The following is a 14,465-nucleotide window of genomic DNA, read 5'->3' as shown; positions in this document are numbered from 1 at the left end:
TGAGCATTTGTAATTGCCAGGCTCTGTGTTTACCAGTGGGGATGCAAAGTTAAAAGGGTCCCTGCCTTTGAAAAACTTAGAGCCTAGAGTCAGGGGACATAGATATAAATCATGAGATGATTAGAGTGCAGTGTGATAAATGCATGCTGGAGCCGAGTGCAGGGACAGGGGTTGGGTGAAGGACAGATGAATTCCCAGAAGTGATACTGAACTGAATCTTGAGAGTTGGCTTAAGCAGCCACAGGCATTCCAGGCTGAGGGAACATGAAGCAAGGGAGAGCTCTGAGCATCTGAAGAGCAGCAAGCAGTTCATTAGAGCTGAAACAAAGAGTGGGAGGCGATGAGGCAAGCGACTAGGCTGGAAAAGTAGGTTGAGGCAAAGTTTAACTGGCTTGGTGTGCTGGGCTAAGAGGTTGGAATCAATCCAGAAGACAAAAGACAACCACTTTCATAAACAGGGAAGTAGCATGATTGTATATACATTTTAGAAGGATAACTCAAGCAGTATTTTGGAGAGTTTCTTGATAGGAAAGCACAGTGGAAGAGGAAGACAAGTCAGGAGACTGATGTACAGTGGATTTAAAAGCTATGAAAAGAGTAGCCACCACAGGTCTTGGAGGCCCATCAGGTGTTGTACATTACTGAAAAAGGACAGTCAAGGATAACAGGTAAGCTTTTGGGTCCCTGGGAGCACTAGATAGGAAAGATCAATTTTGAGAAGTGGGGAAATACGTTCAGCTCTACAAGGCAGAACAAAACCAGCCTTTGGGTTGTAACAAGCCATGGAGTTAAGTTTTGTTGGCTTTAGGCATCCAATCCTATACTGAATTTGCACAGGGATATAAACAGCTTTCTCAAAGCCCTGGATTTCATTTAGTACAATGCTTCTCAGTGCAAGAACCACATCTCCCACTCTCCAGCTCAGTGCTATTCCTAGGATAGACATTCTGAATATGCAGAACCACAGGGCAAGGAGAGGTAGTGCTGTGTGCAGTCAGGTTGGAGGGCGACCAAATATTAATGCTGGGTGTGGCAAATTTATTTTTCCTCCTTGTTAACATTCCATGAATAAAGGAAATTTAGGCCTTGTTATTTTCCCACACAGTCCACTATGGACAGCAGTTTTCTATCACAGTGAATTAGGCTATTAAAAGGTTCATCACCTCAAAAATTGCATCCTTGCCACTGGGCCACCAGGAAAGTCTCAGTGACTAAGATGCAATTTTTGAGGTGATGAACTTTTTAACAGGCCAATTCAAGCCCTGGTCAAGGAACTAAATCCCACATGCCACAACTAAAGATCTCACAGGCTGCAACTGATAAAGATCCTGCATGCCACAACAAAGATCAAAGATCACTGTGCCTCAAGTAAGACCCGGCATAGACGAATACATCAGTAAATAAAAAATTAGTATCTAAAAATTGCATCTTATATTGTTGTACTTAAAATAATGACTGTGACAGGCAGGGAAATGCCCACCTAAAGATGTCTATGCCTTTATCTATGGTACTTGTGAATATATTACCTTACATGGCAAGAGGGACTTTGCAGGTATAAATAAATGAAGGGTCTTGAGATAGGGAGATTGTATGATCTGAATGGGCCCAATTTAATTTCAAGGTTCCCAGAATTGAAAGAGACACATGTACCCCAATGTTCATTGCAGCACTGTTTATAATAGCCAGGACATGAAAGCAATCTAGATGTCCATCAGCAGACAAATGGATAAAAAAGCTGTGGTACATATACACAATGGAGTATTACTCAGCCATTAAAAAGAATACATTTGAATCAGTTCTAATGAGGTGGATGAAACTGGAGCCTATTGTACAGAGTGGAGTAAGTCAGAAAGAAAAACATGAATACAGTATACTGACGCATATATATGGAATTTAGAAAGATCGTAACGATGACCCTATATGCGAGACAGCAAGAGAGACACAGATATAAAGAACAGACTTTTGGACTCTGGGAGAAGGCAAGGGTGGGATGATCTAAGAGAAGAGCACTGAAACATGTATATTACCATATGTGAAATAGATCGCCAGTCCAGGTTCAATGTATGAGACGGGGCTCAGGGCTGGTGCACTGGGATGACCCAGAGGGATGGGATGGGGAGGGAGATGGGAGGGGTTTCAGGGTGGGGAACACATGGACACCCATGGCTGATTCATGTCAATGTATGGCAAAAAAACACTACAATATTGTAATTAGCCTTCAATGAAAATAAATAAATTTAAAAAAATAATAATTTCAAGGTTCCTTATAAATGAAACAGGGAGGAGGAGAGGAGAGGCACTAGATATCAGTGTGGATTTTCCCGACCGCCAGCCTCTCTGCTCTGCAGGAGATATACCAGACAGCACCCTGGGTCCTTCCCTAAGTCCTGGCAAACACAGGACTATTTTTAGAACTGTAATTTCACCAAATATATACTTACATATTTTGACTTTTCAAAATGATACATCAAGAAGAGTGATACAGTGCAAGAAGAACTCAGTGGGCCATTGCTAAAGACAGGGGGCTACAAGCCAAGGAAAGCTGGTAGCTTCTAGGAGCTGGAAAAAACAAGGAAATGGATTCTCTCGAGATCCTTCAAGAGGAACACAGTCCCACCAACATCTTGGTTTTAGTCAGTGTGACCCATTTTGGATTTCTGACCTCTGATACTGCAAGATAGTAAATGTGTATTGTTTTTAGGCAACTGTTTGTGGTAATCTGTTACAGCAGCCATGTGTGCTGGTCCTTTGTGTTGGACTTTTTGCCAGGCTCCTCTGTCCATGGAATTCTCTAGGCAAGAATACTGGAATGGGTTGCCATTTCCTTCTCCAACAGCAGCCATAGGAAACGAATATATTGATTGTTCTTTAAGACTTCAGAAGCTCCCTGATGACAAACTACATTTAAAGAAAATCTAATAACCGTGACCAATGAAATTCTTATGTAGCTAATCATACATATTTTTTTCTTGGCTTCCTGCCCTATTCGTGAGTCATGGTAGCATAAGATGCTTGATTTCCTGAAGCTAGGTATTACAAGTATCTGAGATAGCACGCTGCTTTTGAAAGACCCTAAGTGGAACACAGCTGGGACTTCCCATCACCTGCCTCAAAACAGCGTGGTGAGCTGTCTTCCAAATGCAAGCACTGAGATTAGGTCACAGCATTAAAAAGAACAGCCTTTGGTTCAGGGTTTCTGTGTTTTACAAGAGCTCTGAAAAGTCAAAATATGTAAGTATATAATATATTTGGTGAAATTACAGTTCTGAAAATAGCCCTGTGTTTGCCAGGACTTGGGGAAGGACCCAGGGTGCTGTCTGGAGCATCTCCTGCAGAGGCGGTCGGGAAAGCCCACACTGACATCTAGTGATGCAAAACTGCACTGCCAAAGGCTCCAAACCTGAAACAGTTTGCGTCAACCGGTTCCTGGTTTTCGTTTTCGAAGCGCTTACCCTCCTAGAGGGCTCAGGACTCGGCGTGGACCAGATTGACCAGGTGACATCAGCGGTCGTGGGCGGGGCCAAGGCGGGTCAGGCTCCTTTACGCTGTGTGTGTGTGTGTGTGTGTGCGCGCGTGTGTGTGTACAAAGTTCAGCCGTCTAAGAATTTTGCGTCTTTGTTTTTAGAAATAATCATTTCTGCGCTCTATTAAGCTACAAATTTTACTTCTAAAAGCCTTTTGGTACGTCTGGTGACCAGACCCTTTAGTGCCAAATCAGTTTAAGAGCATTTACGTTTTCAAGGTTCACAAAGCAATCGCGTCGGCTGTGATAATCCGGAGCAAGGAATAATCTGCGTCAGGCAAGCACAAGTGCAGCAGGTACATGCCTTTTTTTGCCGCTGGAACTTTATCTGCCTTTGATCTTCATCAGCTATGTAGACAAAAGCACAGAAGAAATGGCAAAGAATGCCCCTTACATTTCACTTTTTTTCTCCGGATGCACATGGTGAAAATAAGTCAACAGAGTTACGATTTCTGTTTCCTTACTGCGGGCAAAATTAGAAGCAAGACTGGGTTTTGAAGGCTGTTGCAGTAACCCAGGTACAAAATGATGAGGGCTGCACAATCATATGAATACACTTAACTGCCACTGAGCTGTGCACTTAAAGACGCTTTGAATAAACAAGGTCCTACTGTATCGCACAGAGAACTATAATCATTATCCATAAATAGTAATGAAAAAAGTATGAAAAAGAATATACGTTTGTGTAACTGAATCACTTTGCTGTTTGCTGTATAGCAGAAATTAACTCAACATTGTAAATCAATGATACTTCAGTAAAATAAAATTATTTTAATGATTAAAATTTTTGTTACATATATTTTACCACCAAAAAAAAAAAAAAGTAAGAGGCTGACCTGCATCAGAAACAGTGGGAAAGGAAGAAGAGTCTACAGGCCTAATGAAATGATTGGGTGGAGATTCGTTTTCATACCATGGGCAGATTGTGAACAAATAATAAACTCTAGAAGATTAATGCCAAAAAACACTCTTACAACTGTCTGAAACAAACATACTGAAACAGTGTGGAATAACTTAATCAGATTTTACAATGAAGTGTATTTTTTCCATACATTTAGAACATTTTCTTGTATGGCATAAAAGTACCAAGCTTCAAGCAAATCATACAGATGGGAAAATAAAATGTGCTACACTAAAAGCACACAGATTTAGCAGAGAAAGGGCAAAAAGAAAACACACACACACATACACACACAAACACTTCGTGAGGGATCTCTGATTCAGTTTTGTGTCAGAAGTAAGAAAGATAAAAAACATTTCCAGAATTGAGTTCTTTGTAAGGCAAGCAAAAACAAAAAAGGTATTTAAATAGGAGGAACTTCAGACATGACTTGTGCAAAGAGCAGATTCACAGGTTTGGAAATGACAATTTTTAGAATTTGTAACATATTGAAATTATGATTCATTGGCATTCCAGGGAGGAATTAGGAGAGATCTGGAATTTCTTCAGTAAAATGCAACATTTCAATTAACATTTAGATGTACATCTATGGAGTTTCTCTAGTATGTCTTTTAACACACATCATCAGTTCAGTTCAGTTCAGTCGCTCAGTCATGACCGACTCATTGCAACCCCGTGAACAGTAGCAGGCCAGGCCTCCCTGTCCATCACCAACTCCCGGAGTTCACCCAAACCCATATCCATTGAGTTGGTGATGCCATCCAACCATCTCATCCTCTGTCGTCCCCTTCTCCTCCTGCCTTCAATCTTTCCCAGCATCAGGGTGTTTTCAAATGAGTTAGCTCTTCACATGAGGTGGCCAAAGGATTGGAGTTTCATCTTCAACATCAGTCCTTCCAATGAACACCGAGAACTGATATCCTTTAGGATGGACTGGTTGGATCTCCTTGCAGTCCAAAGAGACTCTCAAGAGGCTTCTCCAACACCACAGTTCAAAAGCATCAATTCTTCGGCACTCAGCTTTCTTTATAGTCCAACTCTCACATCCATACATGACCACTGGAAAAACCATAGGCTTGACTAGACAGACCTTTGTTGACAAAGTAATGTCTCTGCTTTTCAATATGCTATCTAGGTTGGTCATAACTTTCCTTCCAAGGAGTAAGGTCTTTTAAGACACGTCATACTACTAATAAATTGTGCTCTGTTTCTTCATGCCTACCCCTCTCCAATGACTGGGTGATGTGAAAAATACTGTCAAGACCGTCAAGGCCAATATGGCAGCTACAATTAAGATTTCATTTTATTTGATAATAACTAATGACTTTCAGTAGTAAAAGAGTTTCTTGTGGAGCTCACAAAGAACTGAAAAAGAACAACTTGAAAAAAAAATTTTTTTAAGCCCCATCATTCAGAAATTTTAAGTTTGATACACATGAACTTTAGAGAAATGAGTTTTGGAAAGCAAGAGTATCTCCTCGAGGAGTTTTATAAACTCAGTCACTATGCAGGGAAGAGCAAATGTCTGCTGTCTTCAATGCTCAATATTAGAATGATAATGACCTACAGTCAAATTTAAAATAGTGATGGCTTGATAATGTGAATAACAGAAACTGTCTTGTTTTTCATAATTTAGTGCAATAAAGCTAATGGATTTTGTATACTTTTCTAAACTACTTAATGGACATTTTATGATGAAAAATAATTATCTTTCTTGTCAGCCAAGATATAAAGAACCCAGATTTCCTCATTTGAAGAGTGGACAGCATCAGAAATAAGTTTATATCTGTTGAAGCAGTAATTCTAGGCATCGATCTACAGACTGATGCAGGTATGTGAGGAAGCCTTCACAGTAAACTAAGAAAAATTAGTTCAATGCAGCAGTTGCTTTCTTATCTAGAAAATGCTAAATGTCTTCCAACAATATGATGGTACCTCCAAAAATTAAGCATTCAATTACCATATGATCCAGCAATCCCACCTCTGGGATTATACCCAAAAGAACTGAAAGCAGTGACTCAAACATATTTGTTCACCCTGTTCATTGCAGCATTACTAGAAATAGCCAAAAGGTGGGAGCAACCTGTGTTCCTCTGTGGATGAATGGATTAAAAGAATGTAGTATATACATATGATAAAATATTATTCAGATTTTTTTTACTCGAACAATAGACATTTATTTCTCACAGCTCTGGAGCTGGGAAGTCCAAAATCAAGGTGCCAGTAGATCTGGTGTCGGATGAGAGCCTCCAAGTTACTGTCTTCTCATTGTATTCTCACACAGGGGCGAGCAGAGGGAGAGAAGAAAGGAAGGAAACTGTGACACACGCTACAACAGGGATGAAACCTGAAGGCTTGAAAGGAGTCAGTCACAAAAACAAACAGACAAAAATACTGTGCGATTCCACTTACACGAGGTACCTAGAGCAGTCAAATTCATAGAGACCAAAATTAGAATGGTGGTTGTCAGGGGCTAGGGGGAGGGAGATATTATGAGTTGTTAAGAGGTACAGAATTTTAGTTTGGCAGGATGAAAAATTTTGGAGACTGGTTACACAATAATTGAACATAATTAACACTACCCAACCGTACACTTAAAAATGGTTAAGATGGGAAATTTTCTGCTACCATATTTAAAATTTCTTAAGGCTAAACATATTCATTTCACAAAACTTTCCTTTAAGATTATGTCCTTCCTAATCTTATGATAATTGTCAGATCAGTCGCTGAGTCGTGTCAGACTCTTTTCGACCCCATGAATCGCAGCACGCCAGGCCTCCCTGTCCATCACCAACTCCCGGAGTTCACTCAGACTCATGTCCATCGAGTTGGTGATGCCAGCCAGCCATCTCATCCTCTGTCGTCCCCTTCTCCTCCTGCCCCCAATCCCCTCCCAGCATCAGAGTCTTTTCCAATGAGTCAACTCTTCGCATGAGGTGGCCAAAGTACTGGAGTTTCAGCTTTAGCATCAGTCCTTCCAAAGAAATCCCAGGGCTGATCTCCTCCAGAATGGACCGGTTGGACCTCCTTGCAGTCCAAGGGACTCTCAAGAGTCTTCTCCAACACCACAGTTCAAAAGCATCAATTCTTCGGCGCTCAGCCTTCTTCACAGTCCAACTCTCACATCCATACATGACCACAGGAAAAACCATAGCCTTGACTAGACGAACCTTTGTTGGCAAAGTAATGTCTCTGCTTTTGAATATGCTATCTAGGTTGGTCATAACTTTCCTTCAAGGAGTAAGCATCTTTTAATTTCATGGCTGCAGTCACCATCTGCAGTGATTTTGGACCCCAGAAAAATAAAGTCTGACACTATTTCCACTGTTTCCCCATCTACTTCCCATGAAGTGATGGGACTGGATGCCATGATCTTCGTTTTCTGAATGTTGAGCTTTAAGCCAACTTTTTCACTCTCCACTTTCACTTTCATCAAGAGGCTTTTTAGTTCCTCTTCACCTTCTGCCATAAGGGTGGTGTCATCTGCATATCTGAAGTTATTGATATTTCTCCCAGAAATCTTGATTCCAGTTTGTGTTTCTTCCAGTCCAGCATTTCTCATGATGTACTCTGTATGTAAGTTAAATAAGCAGGGTGACAATATACAGCTTTGACGTACTCCTTTTCCTATTTGGAACCAGTCTGTTGTTCCATGTCCACTTCTAAGTGTTGCTTCCTGACCTGCATACAAATTTCTCAAGAGGCAGAGCAGGTGGTCTGGTATTCCCATCTGTTTCAGAATTTTCCACAGTTTATTGTGATCCACACAGTCAAAGGCTTTGGCATAGTCAATAAAGCAGAAATCAATGTTTTTCTGGAACTCTCTTGCTTTTTCCATGATCCAGTGGATGTTGGCAATTTGATATCTGGTTCCTCTGCCTTTTCTAAAACCAGCTTGAACATCAGGAAGTTCACGGTTCACATATTGCTGAAGCCTGGCTTGGAGAATTTTGAGCATTACTTTACTAGCGTGTGAGATAAGTGCAATTGTGCGGTAGTTTGAGCATTCTTTGGCATTGCCTTTCTTTGGGATTGGAATGAAAACTGACCTTTTCCAGTCCTGTGGCCACTGCTGAGTTTTCCAAATTTGCTGGCATATTGAGTGCAGCACTTTCACAGCATCATCTTTCAGGATTTGGAATAGCTCAACTGGAATTCCATCACCTCCACTAGCTTTGTTCGTACTGATGCTTTCTAAGGCCCACTTGACTTCACATTCCAGGATGTCTGGCTCTAGGTCAGTGATCACACCATCGTGATTATCTGGGTCGTGAAGATCTTTTGTGTACAGTTCTTCTGTGTATTCTTGCCATCTCTTCTTAATATCTTCTGCTTCTGTTAGGTCCATACCATTTCTGTCCTTTATTGAGCCCATCTTTGCATGAAATGTTCCTTTGGTATCTCTGATTTTCTTGAAGAGATCTCTAGTCTTTCCCATTCTGTTGTTTTCCTCTATTTCTTTACATTGATCGCTGAGGAAGGCTTTCTTATCTCTTCTTGCTATTCTTTGGAACTCTGTATTCAGATGTTTATATCTTTCCTTTTCTCCTTTGCTTTTCGCTTCTCTTCTTTTAACAGCTATTTGTAAGGCCTCCCCAGACAGCCATTTTGCTTTTTTTGCGTTTCTTTTCCATGGGGATCGTCTTGATCCCTGTCTCCTGTACAATGTCACGAACCTCATTCCATAGTTCATCAGGCACTCTATCTATCAGATCTAGGCCCTTAAATCTATTTCTCATTTCCACTGTGTAATCATAAGGGATTTGATTTAGGTCATACCTGAATGGTCTAGTGGTTTTCCCTACTTTCTTCAATTTAAGTCTGAATTTGGCAATAAGGAGTTCATGGTCTAAACCACAGTCAGCTCCTGGTCTTGTCTTTGCTGACTGTATAGAGCTTCTCCATCTTTGGCTGCAAAGAATGTAATCAATCTGATTTCAGTGTTGACCATCTGGTGATGTCCATGTATAAAGTCTTCTCTTGTGTTGTTGGAAGAGGGTGTTTGTTATGACCAGTGCATTTTCTTGGCAAAACTCTATTAGTCTTTGCCCTGCTTCATTCCGTATTCCAAGGCCAAATTTGCCTGTTACTCCAGGTGTTTCTTGACTTCCTACTTTTGCATTACAGTCCCCTATAATGAAAAGGACATCTTTTTTGGGTGTTAGTTCTAAAAGTTCTTGTAGGTCTTCATAGAACTGTTCAATTTCAGCTTCTTCAGCGTTACTGGTTGGGGCATAGACTTGGATTACCGTGATATTGAATGGTTTGCCTTGGAAACGAACAGAGATCATTCTGTTGTTTTTGAGATTGCATCCAAGTACTGCATTTCAGACTCTTTTGTTGACCATGATGGCTACTCCATTTCTTCTGAGGGATTCCTGCCCGCAGTAGTAGGTATAATGGTCATCTCAGTTAAATTCACCCATTCCAGTCCATTTCAGTTCGCTGATTGCTAGAATGTCAACATTCACTCTTGCCATCTCTTGTTTGACCACTTCCAATTTGCCTTGATTCATGGACCTGACATTCCAGGTTCCTATGCAATATTGCTCTTTACAGCATTGGACCTTACTTCTATCACCAGTCACATCCACAGCTGGGTATTCTTTTTGCTTTGGCTCCATCCCTTCATTCTTTTTGGAGTTATTTCTCCACTGATCTCCAGTAGCATATTGTAGAGAGCAGTAGTTTGGGGAATTTAGTTTTGTTTTTTGTTTTTTTTTTTTTTTTTTTTTTTGCTTATTTGGGATTTTTTTTTTACTTCCTTATTTGACACAATGAAATATTGGCACCCTGATATTGATTCCCAAACTCATTTTGAATTTTTATTCACCTGTGAAACCTAAAAGGTGGGGAACCATTGCTGAAGAGATCAGTGGTTCTCACTTTTGCTTTTCCTACATTTCCCACAGCCTCAATAGGGCATACTGTCAGCTGGAATTTGGGCCTTAAAAGGGCAGGGTGCATATCAAAAGAGCTGGGAGTCATGTACCTTAGATAAAGACTCTGGGTGATTCCAATAGGGCCTTCTCCCCACACCCAAATGGCAATGACCACTTCCCAAACCCAGCTAAACTGAGAATTCCTGCTCAGTAGTAATATATCCAGGATATTTGAGTGGGGTTAGAAAGGACCTTGAATATTCATTGGAAGGAATGATGCTGAAGCTGGAGCTCCAATACTATGGCCACCAGATGTGAATTGGAAAAGACCCTGAAGCTGGGAAAGGTTGAAGGCAGAAGAGGGTGGCAGAGGATAAGATGGTTAGATAGCATCACCAACTCAATGGACATGAATCTGAGCAAACTCTGGGAGATACTGAAGGACAGGGAAGCCTGGTGTGCTTCGGTCCTTGGAGTCACAGAGTCAGACATGTCTTAGCGACTGAACAACGACGACAAGAAAGGGCCTGGATACCTCATTTATTAATCACCATCTGGCCTTCTGCACAGGTCTATGCCTTAGTCTGCCAGAAAATGGGTAGAACTTCTAGGGAAGCCAAGTCCTTCTGAAATATCCAACAACCAAAACCATACAGAAGGCTTTTTTAAAAAGTTCTGATACAAATCCTTCACACTGGAATGTGAACACATTTTTCTTTACTCTTCCAGGCTGTTATTTCAATATTCTAGATTATTTTTTTCTACAAGGGAAGATGGAAGGATTTAAGTCTGGTCTTCCAAACTGCAGATGTGATCCATTAGTGATGCAGGAAGCCAGTTCAATTAGGCATGACCAGTATTTATTTTTTTAATGAAGGAAAAGAGTATTGAAATACTAGAAAACATCAAAGTGCATTACATGTAGTGAAGGTAAATATTACTTCATTGGATTCATCAAATGATCTTTATAATCTGTTATGGCTTCAAATTCTATGACTCTCACTTTCATAGTAAACACAGAACTCTCCCTTCACCCATAAGCAGCTTCCCATCCCCCTCAACAAATCCAGGGCTTCCCAGGTGGCTCAATGGCTCAATTTGCCTGGAAAACCCCATAGACAGAGGAGCCTGGCAGGCTCCATAGAGTGAAAAAGAGTCAAACACAACTGAGCAACTGAGCATAGGTGCAACAGATCCAAGAACTCCTATTTGCCTTTGAAACCCATGTGGTGTCCTGGCAACAATCCACCTTGATTCTTTCACGTGAACTTGGACATCAGGCTTTCCTCTGGATCTCCCTGCCCAATGGGGTAATGATTTTCATAGTGCTTATTCTACAATATTGTAATTGTTTGTTCATCTTCCCACAGAGCTGTGCCTATACTTCAGCAAGGTCAATTGCACATAAGAGAAATGAGTTAAGGAAGAAAGGAAGAAAGGAACCAAGCTATATTTGCTTAAAGGAGTGGTTCTCAGACTTCACCTCACATCAGAATTCCCCTGGGAAGCTTTTTATAAGTTCGATACTGAAACCATAACCAGACAAAGCAGAATCGCTGTCAGTGGAACCCAGGCATCAGGATTCTTTCAAGCTCCCTATGGAAGTCCAGTCTCTGTGGGGTCTCTGGGTCCTGGTGCACACAAGGTTTGTTTGAGCCCTCCAAGCATCTCTTGCAGCTATGGGGTTTGATTCTAAACAACGATTTCGCCCCTCCTACTGTCTTGTTGGGGCTTCTCCTTTGCCCTTGGATGTGGGGTATCTTTTTTGGTGGGATCCAACATTCTCCTGTTGATGATTGTTCACCAACGAGTTGTAATTTTGGAGTTCTCGCAGGAGAAGATGAGCACATGTCCTTCTACTCCACCATAATTGTAGAGTTTTTTGTTTTTTGTTCAAGCTGGATTTAGAAAAGGCAGAGGAACCAGACATCAATTTGTCAACATCAATTGGATCATCAAAAAAGCAAGAGAGCTCCATAAAAACATCTACTTCTCCTTTGTTGACTACACTAAAGCCTTTGACTGTGTGCATCACAACAAATTGTGGAAAATTCTTAAAGACATGGGAGTATCAGACCACCTGACCTCCTGAGAAATCTGTATGCAGGTCAAGAAGCAACAGTTAGAACTGGACATGGAACAACAGACTGGTTCCAAATCGGGAAAGGAGTATGTCAAGGCTGTATATTGTCACCCTGCTTATTTAACTTATATGCAGAGTACATCATGAGAAGCCCTGGGCTGGATGAAACACAAGCTGGAATCAAGATTGCCGGGAGAAATATCAATAACCTCAGATATGCAGATGACACCACCCTTATGGCAGAAATTGAAGAAGAACTGAAGAGCCTCTAGATGAAAGTGAAAGAGGAGAGTGAAAAAGTTGGCTTGAAACTCAACATTCAGAAAACTAAGATCGTGGCATCCGGTCCCATTACTTCACAGCAAATAGATGGGGAAACAATGGAAACAATGAGAGACTTTATTTTGGGGTGCTCCAAAATCACTGCAGATGGTGACTGCAGCCATGAAATTAAAAGACCCTTGCTCCTTGGAAGAAAAGACAACCTAGACAGCATATTACAAAGCAGAGACATTACTTTGCCAACAAATGTCCATCTACTCAAAAATATGGTTTTTCCAGTGGTCATGTATGGATGTGAGAGTTGGACTGTAAAGAAAGCTGAGTGCCAAAGAATTGATGCTTTTGAACTGTGGTGTTGGAGAAGACTCTTGAGAGTCCGTTGGACTGCAAGAAGATCCAACCAGTCCATCCTAAAGGAAATCAATCCTGAATATTCATTGGAAGGACTGATGCTGAAGCTGAAATGCCAATCCTTTGGCCACCTGATGTGAAGAGCTGACTCATTTGAAAAGACCCTGATGCTGGGAAAGATTGAAGGCAGAAGGAGAAGCGGACGACAGAGGATGAGGTGGTTGGATGGCATCATTGACTCAATGGACATGAATTTGAGTAAACTCCGGGAGTTGGTGATGGACAGGGAAGCCTGGCGTGCTGCAGTCCATGGGGTCACAAAAGTCAGACATGACTGAGCAACTGAACTGAACTGACGGAAGTCCAATGTGCAGACAAGGTTGATACCCACTGGTTTAGACAGGACCTGGGATCGTGTTACAGTGCCGATTCTGGTTTCCTAGGTCTGGACTAGGGTCCAGGAATTTTCAAGCATACTTCCAGGTGATATCAATGTTGCTGGTCTGCATATGTTTGAGGAGCTAGAGTATATTATGGATGCTGACGATATAGAATGAACCAAAATCGCAAAATCAAGCAGAGCTGGAGGACAGTGAAGTTACTGACCAGCTATGTGACTTCTGATGTAAACTTCCTGGTATAATTTCTTACTAGCTGTGTGACCCTGGGCTAGTTACTTAAAGGTTTTCCCATCTGATAATGGAAACATAACAGTATTAAACTCACATGCGGTAGTGAAGTGGTAGTGAAGAACAAGCAGCAAACTTCATAAAGACCTTGGCACATACATGTGTTTATTAGTGTTATGATTATGCATTCCGACTCCACTTACAATCTTTATGCCCTTGGTAAGTTACTTAACCTCTCTGAGTTTCAGTTTCCTCAAATATAAAATGGGAACTCATAATATCTATCCTACAAGATTGGCCTTACATAAAAAATGGTATATAAACTTCTTAGCACAGTATCTGACCCATGGACATGGTCAATAAATGGTTATTTATTTATTTATTATAAATGAAACTAAGTTTCATTTGTATTGGAATAAATCATTCGGACCTCCCATAGGTACATTCTCTACTTAGCCATCTGCCAGAACTCAGAACCTCTTCCTGCCCACACCCTCCACAGGCCCTAGGCTGTGGGGACAGATGACAGAAGGTGGAAAGCTCATCTCTTTATTTCAACATGTTACAGTTCAACAGAAGGACTTGTTTTTACCATCCAATTGAGTTTACTTGGGTAGGTTTTGGCAGCAGCAATTATTCTCCTTATTTCTTTACAGATGAAGAAGAAATAGACTTGGCTCTGACATGTCAGATTTTCTCAAGCAAGTCCCACATGGAGGATAAAAGCTCTCAATTCTAAAAAGAGACAGAGAAAATACTCCTGGCTTCATGCTCCTTTAAAGCCTCTCTTTCAAAACACTTTGAAGGCCTACAA

General features: G+C 41.1%; 1 long non-coding RNA gene across 1 annotated transcript; it reads left to right on the top strand.

Moving 5' to 3' along the window:
• Positions 1-5,743: 5,743 nt before the first annotated feature.
• On the top strand, positions 5,744-13,772 carry LOC138987536 (uncharacterized). The gene is made up of 3 exons (XR_011463894.1): positions 5,744-6,255; positions 6,709-6,841; positions 11,677-13,772. It is a non-coding gene; the product is annotated as an uncharacterized lncRNA (long non-coding RNA).
• Positions 13,773-14,465: the final 693 nt, after the last annotated feature.

The sequence above is a fragment of the Bos mutus genome, chromosome 4 (assembly GCF_027580195.1).
Source record: "Bos mutus isolate GX-2022 chromosome 4, NWIPB_WYAK_1.1, whole genome shotgun sequence".
NCBI lineage: Eukaryota > Metazoa > Chordata > Mammalia > Artiodactyla > Bovidae > Bos > Bos mutus.
The sequence above is the reverse complement of the archived record's forward strand: the minus strand, read 5'-3'. Positions and strand labels throughout refer to the sequence as shown.